At 37.2% G+C, this 10,701-nt stretch overlaps 1 pseudogene; it reads right to left on the reverse strand.

Moving 5' to 3' along the window:
* The window catches only part of LOC134274011 (nuclear pore complex protein Nup205-like), a 12,118-nt pseudogene extending 2,919 nt beyond the window's left edge, over positions 1-9,199 (reverse strand).
* Between the last annotated feature and the right edge of the window lie 1,502 nt (positions 9,200-10,701).

Below are 10,701 nucleotides of genomic sequence, written 5' to 3' on the forward strand. Positions count from 1 at the left end.
AGTTTCAGCTTTTCTGGCCGAATGGTTCTTGAGAAGAAGATTTTTAAAGTTTTTCCTATATATATCTACGTAAAACTTGGTTTCCCTATTGTGGCCCCGCCCTACCCCCTGGGGTCATGATTTTTACAATTTATAATCTACACTACCCCAGAATGCTCCCACATAAGTTTCAGCTTTTCTGGCCAAATGGTTCTTGAGAAGAAGATTTTTGAAGTTTTTTCCTATATATTTCTATGTAAAACTTGGTTTCCCTATTGTGGCCCTGCCCTACCCCAAGGGGTCATGATTTGTACAATTAAGAATCTACACTACCCCAGAATGTTCCCACATAAGTTTCAGCTTTTCTGGCCGAGTGGTTCTTGAGAAAAAGATTTTTAAAGTTTTTTCCTATATATTTCTATGTAAAACTTGGATTTCCTATTGTGGCCCCGCCCTACCCCCTGGGGTTATGATTTTTACAATTAAGAATCTACACTATCCCAGAATGCTTCCACATAAGTTTCAGCTTTTCTGGTCGAATGGTTCTTGAGAAGAAGATTTTAAAAGTTTTTTCCTATATATTTTTATGTATAACTTGGATTTCCTATTGTGGCCCGGCCCTACCCCCGGGGGTCATGATTTTAACAATTTAGAATCTACACTACCCCCAGGATGCTTCCACATAAGTTTCAGCTTTTCTGGCCCAGTGGTTCTTGAGAAGAAGATTTTTTAATGACCCCACCCTATTTTTGTATTTTCTTGATTATCTCCCCTTGGAAAGAGACTTGGCCCTTGATTTTTACAATTTAAATTTCCCATCACCCAAGAATGCTTTGTACAAAGTTTGGTTAAAATTGGCCCAGTGGTTCTTGAGAAGAAGTAAAAAATGTGAAAAGTTTACAGACGGACCGACGGACAGACAGACAGACAGACAGACAGACGGACGGACAGACGACGGACAACGGGTGATCAGAAAAGCTCACTTGAGCTTTCAGCTCACTGGTGAGCTAAAAATTAGTTTGTACCACATAAAAAGACATGAGATATAAATATCCTGACTAACCTTGAAGCCTCCTGAGTTGAGTGTGTCTGCGAGTCTGATACGTAGATGTCTGCTGATTGACAGGAACGCAGTGAATAAAATAATACTCCAGGTGGCACCACAACATAAACAGACATTTCTTCAAGATGTCTGCAGCATAGTAAAGGGAGATTACTTCAAATCATGTTTGTTCTTGCTTTTCAATGCCTCTACAGTGTACCTATCCTCATGTTTGAAAATACAAAGAACTTGCCAAAACTTTTTTAAAACAAAAAAAGCTAGCTTCAACTTCAAACAAAAAAGTTTACATTGCACAAATTCTAATATTTTTGCTTCATTCATAAAGGATACAAGCAAAGTACTGCAGTTAATTGTTCCTCCTTGTATTGTACGATTTTGGTGAGGCGAGTTTTAGAGAGTTTCTGTCTCTGATGAGATGTGAGCTTCTCTTCTACTCCAGAAAACTTAATAAACAGATTAAAAACATTATAATACAAAAATAAATATACATATTAAAAAGACATATATTCTTAATGACTAAAAATTACAACCTTCTCCAATTTCATATCACTTGTAGTATGTTATGCTTTGATTTAATCATTTTCTCTGTACCTGTTTGAGATCATCTGTACTTAAAGGTCAGCCAGACTCTGTAGCTTACGTAGATGTTGTTTGTGACTCTCGTACACAGACATGAAGTGGTTGAAACCTGTCTAATCCGACATGCACTGGGAGACAAATTTTGTGTCGGAATAGACAGGGTGTCGGATGACTCAGTGTCAAAAACAAGGAAAAAGCTAAAATGGGAAAGAAATTTAACGTCGGAATTCACAGTGTGTCGGATTATTCATGTGTCGGATTAGACAGTTTTCACTGTATATTCTAAATGATGAAAAGTTACAACCTACTCTGATTTCATATCCTTTGTAGTACGTTATGTTTTGATTTTATTATTATTTTTGTACCTGTTTGAGGTCGTCTGTACTAAGATCAGCCAGACTCTTTAGCTTACGTAGATGTTGCTTGTGACTCTCATACACAGAAGTGGTTGGCACACTGACGGAGTTGGTACACCACCACCCCTAGACTGGGGGCCAGTGGACTGTACTGCTACTCAGGAATGAAGTGTCTGCAACAAGATATGTTACATGTACATTTAAAACAAGAAATGTTTAAAAATAAAGACCTCCACCCTTTTATATAATAATGTACAATTATTGCTGTTTTTAAGGTCAATACGATGATTTAGCTCTTCAAAGTACAATATTTGGGCTCAGTGAATATTGTACTCCTCAGGTGTCTAAATCATCGTATTAACTACAAAAAATAGCAATATCTATCTTATCACACAATTAAATGATAGCAAACTCGATCCTAAAAGACTGACTATTTCTTTGCTTTAATTGAAAGTTTTAACAAGAAATTTCAACAAGAACACATTGTAACAGAAAAAATGGAACATGTCAATAATTCATTACATTGACCTGCAATAATTCCTGAAATTGACCTTGAGGGTCACATGATTTATCATACTGACCTGCAATAATTTCTTATATTGACCTAAAAGGTGACGTCCGGTATAACGTATTATTTTTCTTACATTGTTGGTTCTCAGCCAATCAGAGAAAAGAAAATTATTCAATATAACAGGTATTGACCTCTGACTTCTAGTGCTATAAATAACTTACCATCAATACTTCCTAGATCTCTAGAAAGGGCTTCATCCAGACTCGGCCAGAACAGAACTCGGGAAAACTGAGATGTTGGTCCTATAAATTGAAAAAAAAATCTGACATTACAAAAAGTTACAATATGTTTTCCTGATGCTGATATTACTTAACATTTACAATATGGTAATTAAATGCTTCTGAGAAAGAATAAGGAATATTTGGCGCACTACTAATTTTAGTGCCTTTGGCGCAAGAGCCCCTGGACGTTAAATTTTTTTGTGCGATAACAGATGTCTAAATATTTTTTTTAAAAATGTTTTTATATTGAGGCTTTTTTGTGTGTATGTTTAAAGCTAAAAAGTTTAAAAAGTTTGCGATATCATTATTAATGCCCAGTACTCAACAATGTTTATAAAAGTTTTATCTGCTTTGACACTTTATAAAGGTAACAACATAATTTTTGGCCCCTTACACACATAAATTTAAACTGAAAGATTTACAACTTCAAATTTTTTTTGACAGCTCTGACAGGTTTATCAACACTTAATTGATCAATCTGACAAGATATGTCCTTAAATTTGTTGTTTTACCTGAGGTTGAGATGACAGCTCGACAGTAGGAGGTCACATTGGAGGACACTTCTAAAAATACCACTCCGATATAAATCAAGTCCTTCCCCCGAGGTTGAGATGTCATCCAGTAACTTAAGTTGTTGTTACTCTCTCAGATATACAGTACTTTGGCATCAAAGCCAACATCTGTCTCTCAATCCTGACCTTTTGACCTTTCAACACTATTCCAGCTGGGTCAAGGTCATCAAATTCCGCATCTGGAATGCATGTTTTGTAAAACATTAGAAATGAAGATACATATATACTTTGAACATTTTATAACTAAACTTTTGAAAAACAATACTTCCAATAAAAATGTCACAATGAAAAAATCTACTTCCATAAAGGCACAAACCTCTTGAGTTAGCTCGGGTCAGTACTGCTGTAGTTAGAGCAAGTTCTCGTAGAGCAGGGAGACTTAAACTGGGCTGTCTGTCTCGTAGAATTCCGTGGAAAACTTCTCCGTGAGATAAGATAAACTGCATCACCTATATAACAGCAAGGAATGGTGAACAATTCTGTAAAATGTATGTGGGGTCTGTTGTTTGTGGATTTCGTTGGTCATCCTTACCCATAAAATTACATTCCCATGACAATATATTTTCTTAAATGTATGTATCAGTTACTCGATTCTAATCTATCTTTGAGTTACCTATGAGATTATGCCTTCAAGAACATGTCAATTGCCTAATACTGTATAAGTGGAAATTTTAGTGATACTCAAATTCAGCGATTTCTCCTTAAAAATGGTAATTTATTTAAAGCCAGAGGTAATTTTAGCGATTTTAAAATGCTTAATAAAGCAGCAATTACAAATACAATTAATTTTTAGCGGTATTCAGTTTTAGCGATCTCATGACCCTCGCTAATAATGCCAAAATAATGCCAAAATTAAATCCTCGCTATAAAATTGGAACTTAACACGGTACTAGTAAAATGATTGGAGAGGAACTCTGTTGAAAGAACTTGTTTCCAATCCTTTTGTTTATACAATGAAATATGTTCAAAACAAACAACACTGATACCCACAAGTCAAAACAGTACGTGATAAGTTCTACTTGATGTAAAGACTTTCTACACAACTAATTCTAAATACTGTTATGGGTCCAACCGTCCAAGGGACTTTGCATTAAACATTAGATCTAAAGCTGGAGAGAATATTCATGCACCTGATTGCCACAGTCCTGGTTTTCTATGCCCAGTGAGGTCAGCATGGCCAGACAGAATTTGAGGGCTGCAAAGAGAAGTTGACGATAGCGAGTCATGGGGCTGGGCAGGAAGTCCTCCTCTGTATCTACACCGGCTTCATCTCTGTAGAAATCATCATATTAAGGTCAACAATCAACATGTAGACTACATGTATGCTCATGCAATGGTAACTGATGAAAAACGATTTTCTTAATTCGATCATTATACATTGTAAACTGTTAAACTCTATACATGTACTACTACTACATGTACATAATTACAGTGGAATTTAGTTTTGATTAATTTAATTTAAAAAGTTGTCAACAATCAAGACATATACATATATTGAGTACATTTACTAAAGTAATGATTAGAGACACTCTAATTTAATCATAGGGTATATGCAAACCGCCTATCTGCTAACCTCTAAACCACCACTGGGACATGTTTGATTTCTGTAAAGATTCTTTAGACCTTTAAGCTGACACATCCATCGGTCAAAGTCAGATCGAAGGTCAAAGAAGACACATCCTGCCAGTCTCTGCATGACTCCACACTGTAACAAGGTGTGGGCGCCCACGGCTGATTCTGTCTGTAATACACAGTCACTGTATTCATATATGTCAGAGCCCTTGAATTTCATATCAATATTGAAAATCAATGGAATACTGCTAAATCGAAATTTTTGAATCAGTCACAAATTAATGTTTCGTTAGATGCATGATGACAAATGTGGGGGTAGAATAAGGTAGTAATGGAAGACGTACAAGTTTAGACAGGTATAGATATACAGCACTCTGAGTTGGCGGATGGGGGACACAAGGGTCTGTAGTGGCTGGTCGTCATGGAGAAGGCTGTCCACCAGGTGTTGGAGGTAACCTTTAGAGGACAGAAAGGTCATCCACTGCTGGAACTTGTCCATAAACAGAATGGTGTCCAGTACTGATAGAGCCAGCATCTACAACATAATCAGATATGCACTGATAACAGTATGTTTGCTTGGGCAATACTTACAAAACTTTTAATCCTTATTCAGTATCTACAAACTTCCAAATTTACATTCACAACCTGTCAAATATAACAGATAGACCCAGCATCTACAACAGACATTATATTAATATAGGTCATGCGCTGCTGGAACCTGTTCAAAATGAAATCAGTGGAACTACAAATACACAAGGATATCAAGATTCCCTCCTTACCCTTCCTATATCATGTCCATCACACGCGTCACGACACACCATGTCCATAAAGTTGTCGCCGTATGACAGAATGGTCGCCACATTTTCCCTGCTAGCTCAGCTGTTTCTACTCAGAGTGGGCGTCGGCCAAAATCCTCTTCCCAATACCATCACCTCCTACCTCTGTCAGAAAAAGGAAACATCATTATCAGCCTTTGTCATGGTAGTTTATGTTTTTATTTCATATAACATAACACTTGAAGAGCATGTATTCTAAATACATAAATTTTATGTTGATCCATGTATGCCACAAAGTAAGAGGAAAATCTGTGTTTTGTTGACATTCAGGTTTGACATCTTACTTGAATTATATTCTTAAATAAGACACAGGTGACATCTACTTAGACATACCTGTATCTGTGTGAGTCAGTGACTTGGGTTTCTGAGCGATTTGTAGATAATATAGCAAGGCCCCATATAAGTTGGCTCTTACTCTCTGCTGGCCACCACCTAAAAGAATTAGTTTTGAAATTGATATTTATGAACAGGCACTTGAAAAAATTTCTTTTCAGGGAAAAAGTATGTAAATGTACTATTCATATATTTCAATATATTCTTACTTGAAAGCAGAATGTGATCTATCACTCCTCTGAGCACCAGTTGAAGGGAGGAAGCAAATTGGGTTCGTGACCCTGACACTTGACCCCATGACCCTGTTTGACCTTGACCTGCTGTGGAGTCCAGCATGGTGAGGAAGTGTGAGGTTTCATCGTCGGTGACAGAATCCTGACAGAATCACTGACGTAGATTTGTATTCAGAGTCAGGAAAATCCCAGCTACAGGGGCAGTTAATGTCAATTAAGGCATCATCTTCTGTCACCTAAAAATAATGGATGGATTCGTATTAAATGTACTATCAAGCGATGCAATACTACAACCTTTTTTCTCTCAAAAATTAAAATTTCCCCTCCCTTTTCCCGAAATGAAAGCAATTGTCAAGTACATTTGTACATGAATATTGTGATTAGAAAGAAAATGTGTCAGTATCATTTTTCCATTCATCTTTTTGCAAGATTTACACTTTAACCTTAAGTATACAGATGAAATTTGGCCAATACCTGGCATTAGTTGGATTCTCATGTTCTTGTACATTAATACCACATACTTCAGGGTTGGATGGTAAACAAGACACACAGATGTTGTTTTACCTTTCTCTGTAGGTCCTGTAGCAGCTCAAACAGTACAGTCTGTCTGTCCTCAGCGGTCAGTAGGTCGTCAGGACACGCGGTCAACAGAACCTCGGTCACCTGACGCCAAGCCTCCAGAGCCTGCTGTTTGGTGGACAGTTCCTGGTGGATTCTGTTACATAGCACCACATGATGCAGAATATTCTCCACTTCCTGAAATTCTTTAAAACTTTTGTGTTTTATTGAAATGTTGATATCTTCTAAAGCCAGGGGTTTCTGATACGCTACTCTCCTCATGAACCCGGTGAAGTAAACGTCACGTGATCTCAAATCAATCAGGTAGGCACACTCTGACTGCGTCATCGGCAGAAATAACATGCATGTTAAAAAAATTAAATCAAAGTTTTTTTTTCAAGAATAATTAAGAAGCAATGAGAGTTATATTTATTTATATTACAAATCAGAAGCTTCAATATAGATTCTTTATCACATATTTAGACTGAAAATATTGGATGACATCATAGCAATTCATACAATTGTATGTTATCTTACGGATCGATCGTTATTTACATGTACTCGTGTTTTTCATTTCCGAGAGTCAAGAAGTATCCCAAATGCAAATATCGTCATTTACAAAAACAATTGCTGAAAGGTCGATCGGGTCAATAGAATCCCATTCAGAACTAGAGGAAAAAAATCCCAACTTCTATCAACGCCGTGTACAAAGTGAATATGAGGAGAGTAGCCTATCAGAAACCCTTGCCTAGCGAAGATGCCTTGGGGCAGATCAAAGAAATTAAGACACCATGAAAGAGACAGCCATCATAGAGAAGAGTGAAATCAATGGCATAAGATTGGGCCGGAAAGAGAGACTGTGTAGCTAGCTTTACATCACCTGACCTAAAGAGGATTTAGTAAGGATCTTAAATGCTTAATAATTGGGATATCGATCTCACCTCTAAAACTCGAGGTCTCTGAGTCACCATGATATTGCCCTGGTAGTTGTTCAGTTCGTTCATCAGTAGGCAGTGAAGTCGTTTGACATCACAATACAGATTGTCCTGTTCAGTCAGAGTTTCTACACTTTTAATGGCTTGTTCAATCATCGACAATTCAAAAAACTCCAACTTCATTGTAGGAGGGTAACGTTGTGAAAAGTCAACTTCGTTTAGAAGTGACCTAGCAACTTCCTGCGCACTTGGCGGCCTTGAAAAGGAAAATGAAGTGTGACACAGTTTATATATGAACTTGAACAAATTAAAGAGTCTATAGTGAGTTAAAAGATTTTTAATGCTGTTCTTCGCTTACTTCTGAATGGCCTTTCTGTCTGAGACAGATTAGATGTCTGTAGACTCTGCTCTGTATATCTGTCATACGTCAGGTCAGCTTTGTCACCTAATGATGGCTGTAACACTGTGAGAATCACATTTATTACTTTCTTTAGCAAATCAGATCATTTTGATTTTTTGTAAGGCTGTTATTAAACTTGACTTTACCATTTTAACCCCCTGAATACACATGGATCAAGACATTCATTAACCTCAGCTTGTGTGACTTTTGAACTTACCTTACCTGTTTGACCTTCTGACCCATCATCCAGGAGGGCTTTCATTAAACTCAGAGTGTGTGACCTTTGACGGTTCAGTGCAGTCAGTCGCAGTTCAATGGCTATCAGCTTCAGCAACCAGGACTGAGAAATCATTACAGGGCGTTCTAAAAAAACAATTACATATTAAATAATAAACAAATTTTGACTAGTTTCTCTATTAAAAACATTTTCTTCACTAAATACAAAAATTCTTATTTAAATTTGAACTCACTATAAAACTGCGGAGTGAAAGGTAGATGCTGGAGCTGCCTGTACAGGAAGTCCCTGGCTGTACGTAAATATCGTAAAGTGGGCGTCGACGTCTCCTTGTTGGCAGCCAATAGATAGATGAGTTTGTATAGGCCAGCTCAGACAGTCGTGGAGTATCCCTCAGGCAGGTGGGGCCGGAGTGTGTCCCCACCCCCCTCTCTAACAGGGACAGGACCGCATGTAGACAGGTCTTAGGGGACCCAAGGATACCTGGTTTTAGAAATTCAAATTAAATTTGTGAATGTGCACAATTTTCAATGGTAGATCTTAGAATCATTTGCATCTTGAAGTAAAATTTAGACAAAACTTCTTTTTTCAGCTCACCTAGATCCTGCAGCAGAGTCCTGCAAACAGACTTCCTAATGTCAAAGCCCAGCAGCAGGTGTGCCAAGTTTGGTGAAGGTTGGTCTAGAGATCTCAGTAGGACCTGAAGTAGGTACTGTCTGGCTGATTTACGGACGTGGCCAATCTCTCGGGAATCATCTGTTACAATAAAGCTAATCAGTGTTAAAGTGACATTATAATGGTGGAGTTACGGACGTGGCCGATCTTACGGGAATCATCTGTTACAATAAAGCTAATCATTATTAGAGTGACATTATAATGGTAGAGTTACAGACGTGGCCGATCTTACGGGAATCATCTGTAACAATAAAGCTAATCAGTATTAAAGTGACATTATAATGGTGGAGTTACAGACGTGGCCAATCTCACGGGAATCATCTGTAACAATAAAGCTAATCAGTGTTAAAGTGACATTATAATGGTGGAGTTACGGACGTGGCCAATCCTATGGGAATCATCTGTTACAATAAAGATAATCAGTGTTAAAGTGACATTATAATGGTGGAGTTACGGACGTGGCCGATCTCACGGGAATCATCTGTTACAATAAAGATAATCAGTGTTAAAGTGACATTATAATGGTGGAGTTACGGACGTGGCCAATCCTATGGGAATCATCTGTTACAATAAAGATAATTAGTAATAAAGTGACATTATAATGGTGGAGTTACGGACGTGGCCGATCTCACGGGAATCATCTGTTACAATAAAGATAATCAGTGTTAAAGTGTATGGAAGGGAATTACCGCCAAAAGTCTATGTATCTTGCTTTTATTCTTATTCTGCCTACTTCTTTATGCTTTGTAATTATTGTAATTTTATGTCACTTTATTGTTTTCATATTCGTCTTTATTACATTTCACTTTGACTTTTATCCTTCTTCATTTTGTCTTTACTTCTATGTTGCTTAATTCTTGTAAATTCATTCTACTTTCTTTTAAACTTATACACTTTCTTAAATAAATTATTAGCATTATCTCTACTACGAATGTTAATTCAATCACGCTAACAATGAAGCATATTCAATGAAGACGAATGGAAGTTGTCAAACCGTCAAAATTTAGTGCCGCATTATAACGCTAGGTGGTGTGGTGTTCGCTAAGAGTGTTGGTAAAATTAGGTACTAAGCACACCCGGGTCGGGTTATTTGAGATTCTTCAATACGCCTTAATACTTTATCAATCGAACTTCTGAAGGCCGGATCCGATCACCCGATACATTGATGTAAACTCCATAATTCTTTTCTATGGGAACACCGGAATAACGGCCTCTTTTTTTCAGACATAAATTTATACTATACTGAATATGTTCATTAAAAGGCCGACCCATTTTTTTGTAAGAGTAAGGGTCAAATAAGTTAATGTTGTACTTATAGTAGGAAAAAATTAAATTTGATACTATAGAAGAAGTTGAATCTAACTCAAAACCCACCCCGCCCCCGAAATAGGATTTCATTGGCGTCGGAAGCTAATTGAAAGCTGGGGGGGGGGGGTAATGTAAGATTTTTTTTAGACCTTCAAAAAAAAAACCTGACAAGCAAAAAATAAAAAAAATAAAAAAAAGAAATGATGTGCAATGTCCATTTTCCAAACAAAAAAATGCTATTTCGTGAGGAGGGAGGGGGGGGGGTTTGAAGGTTC

Source organism: Saccostrea cucullata, unplaced genomic scaffold, assembly GCF_032062105.1.
Source record: "Saccostrea cucullata isolate Sc308-1 unplaced genomic scaffold, CSIRO_AGI_Scuc_v1 ctg7650, whole genome shotgun sequence".
NCBI lineage: Eukaryota > Metazoa > Mollusca > Bivalvia > Ostreida > Ostreidae > Saccostrea > Saccostrea cuccullata.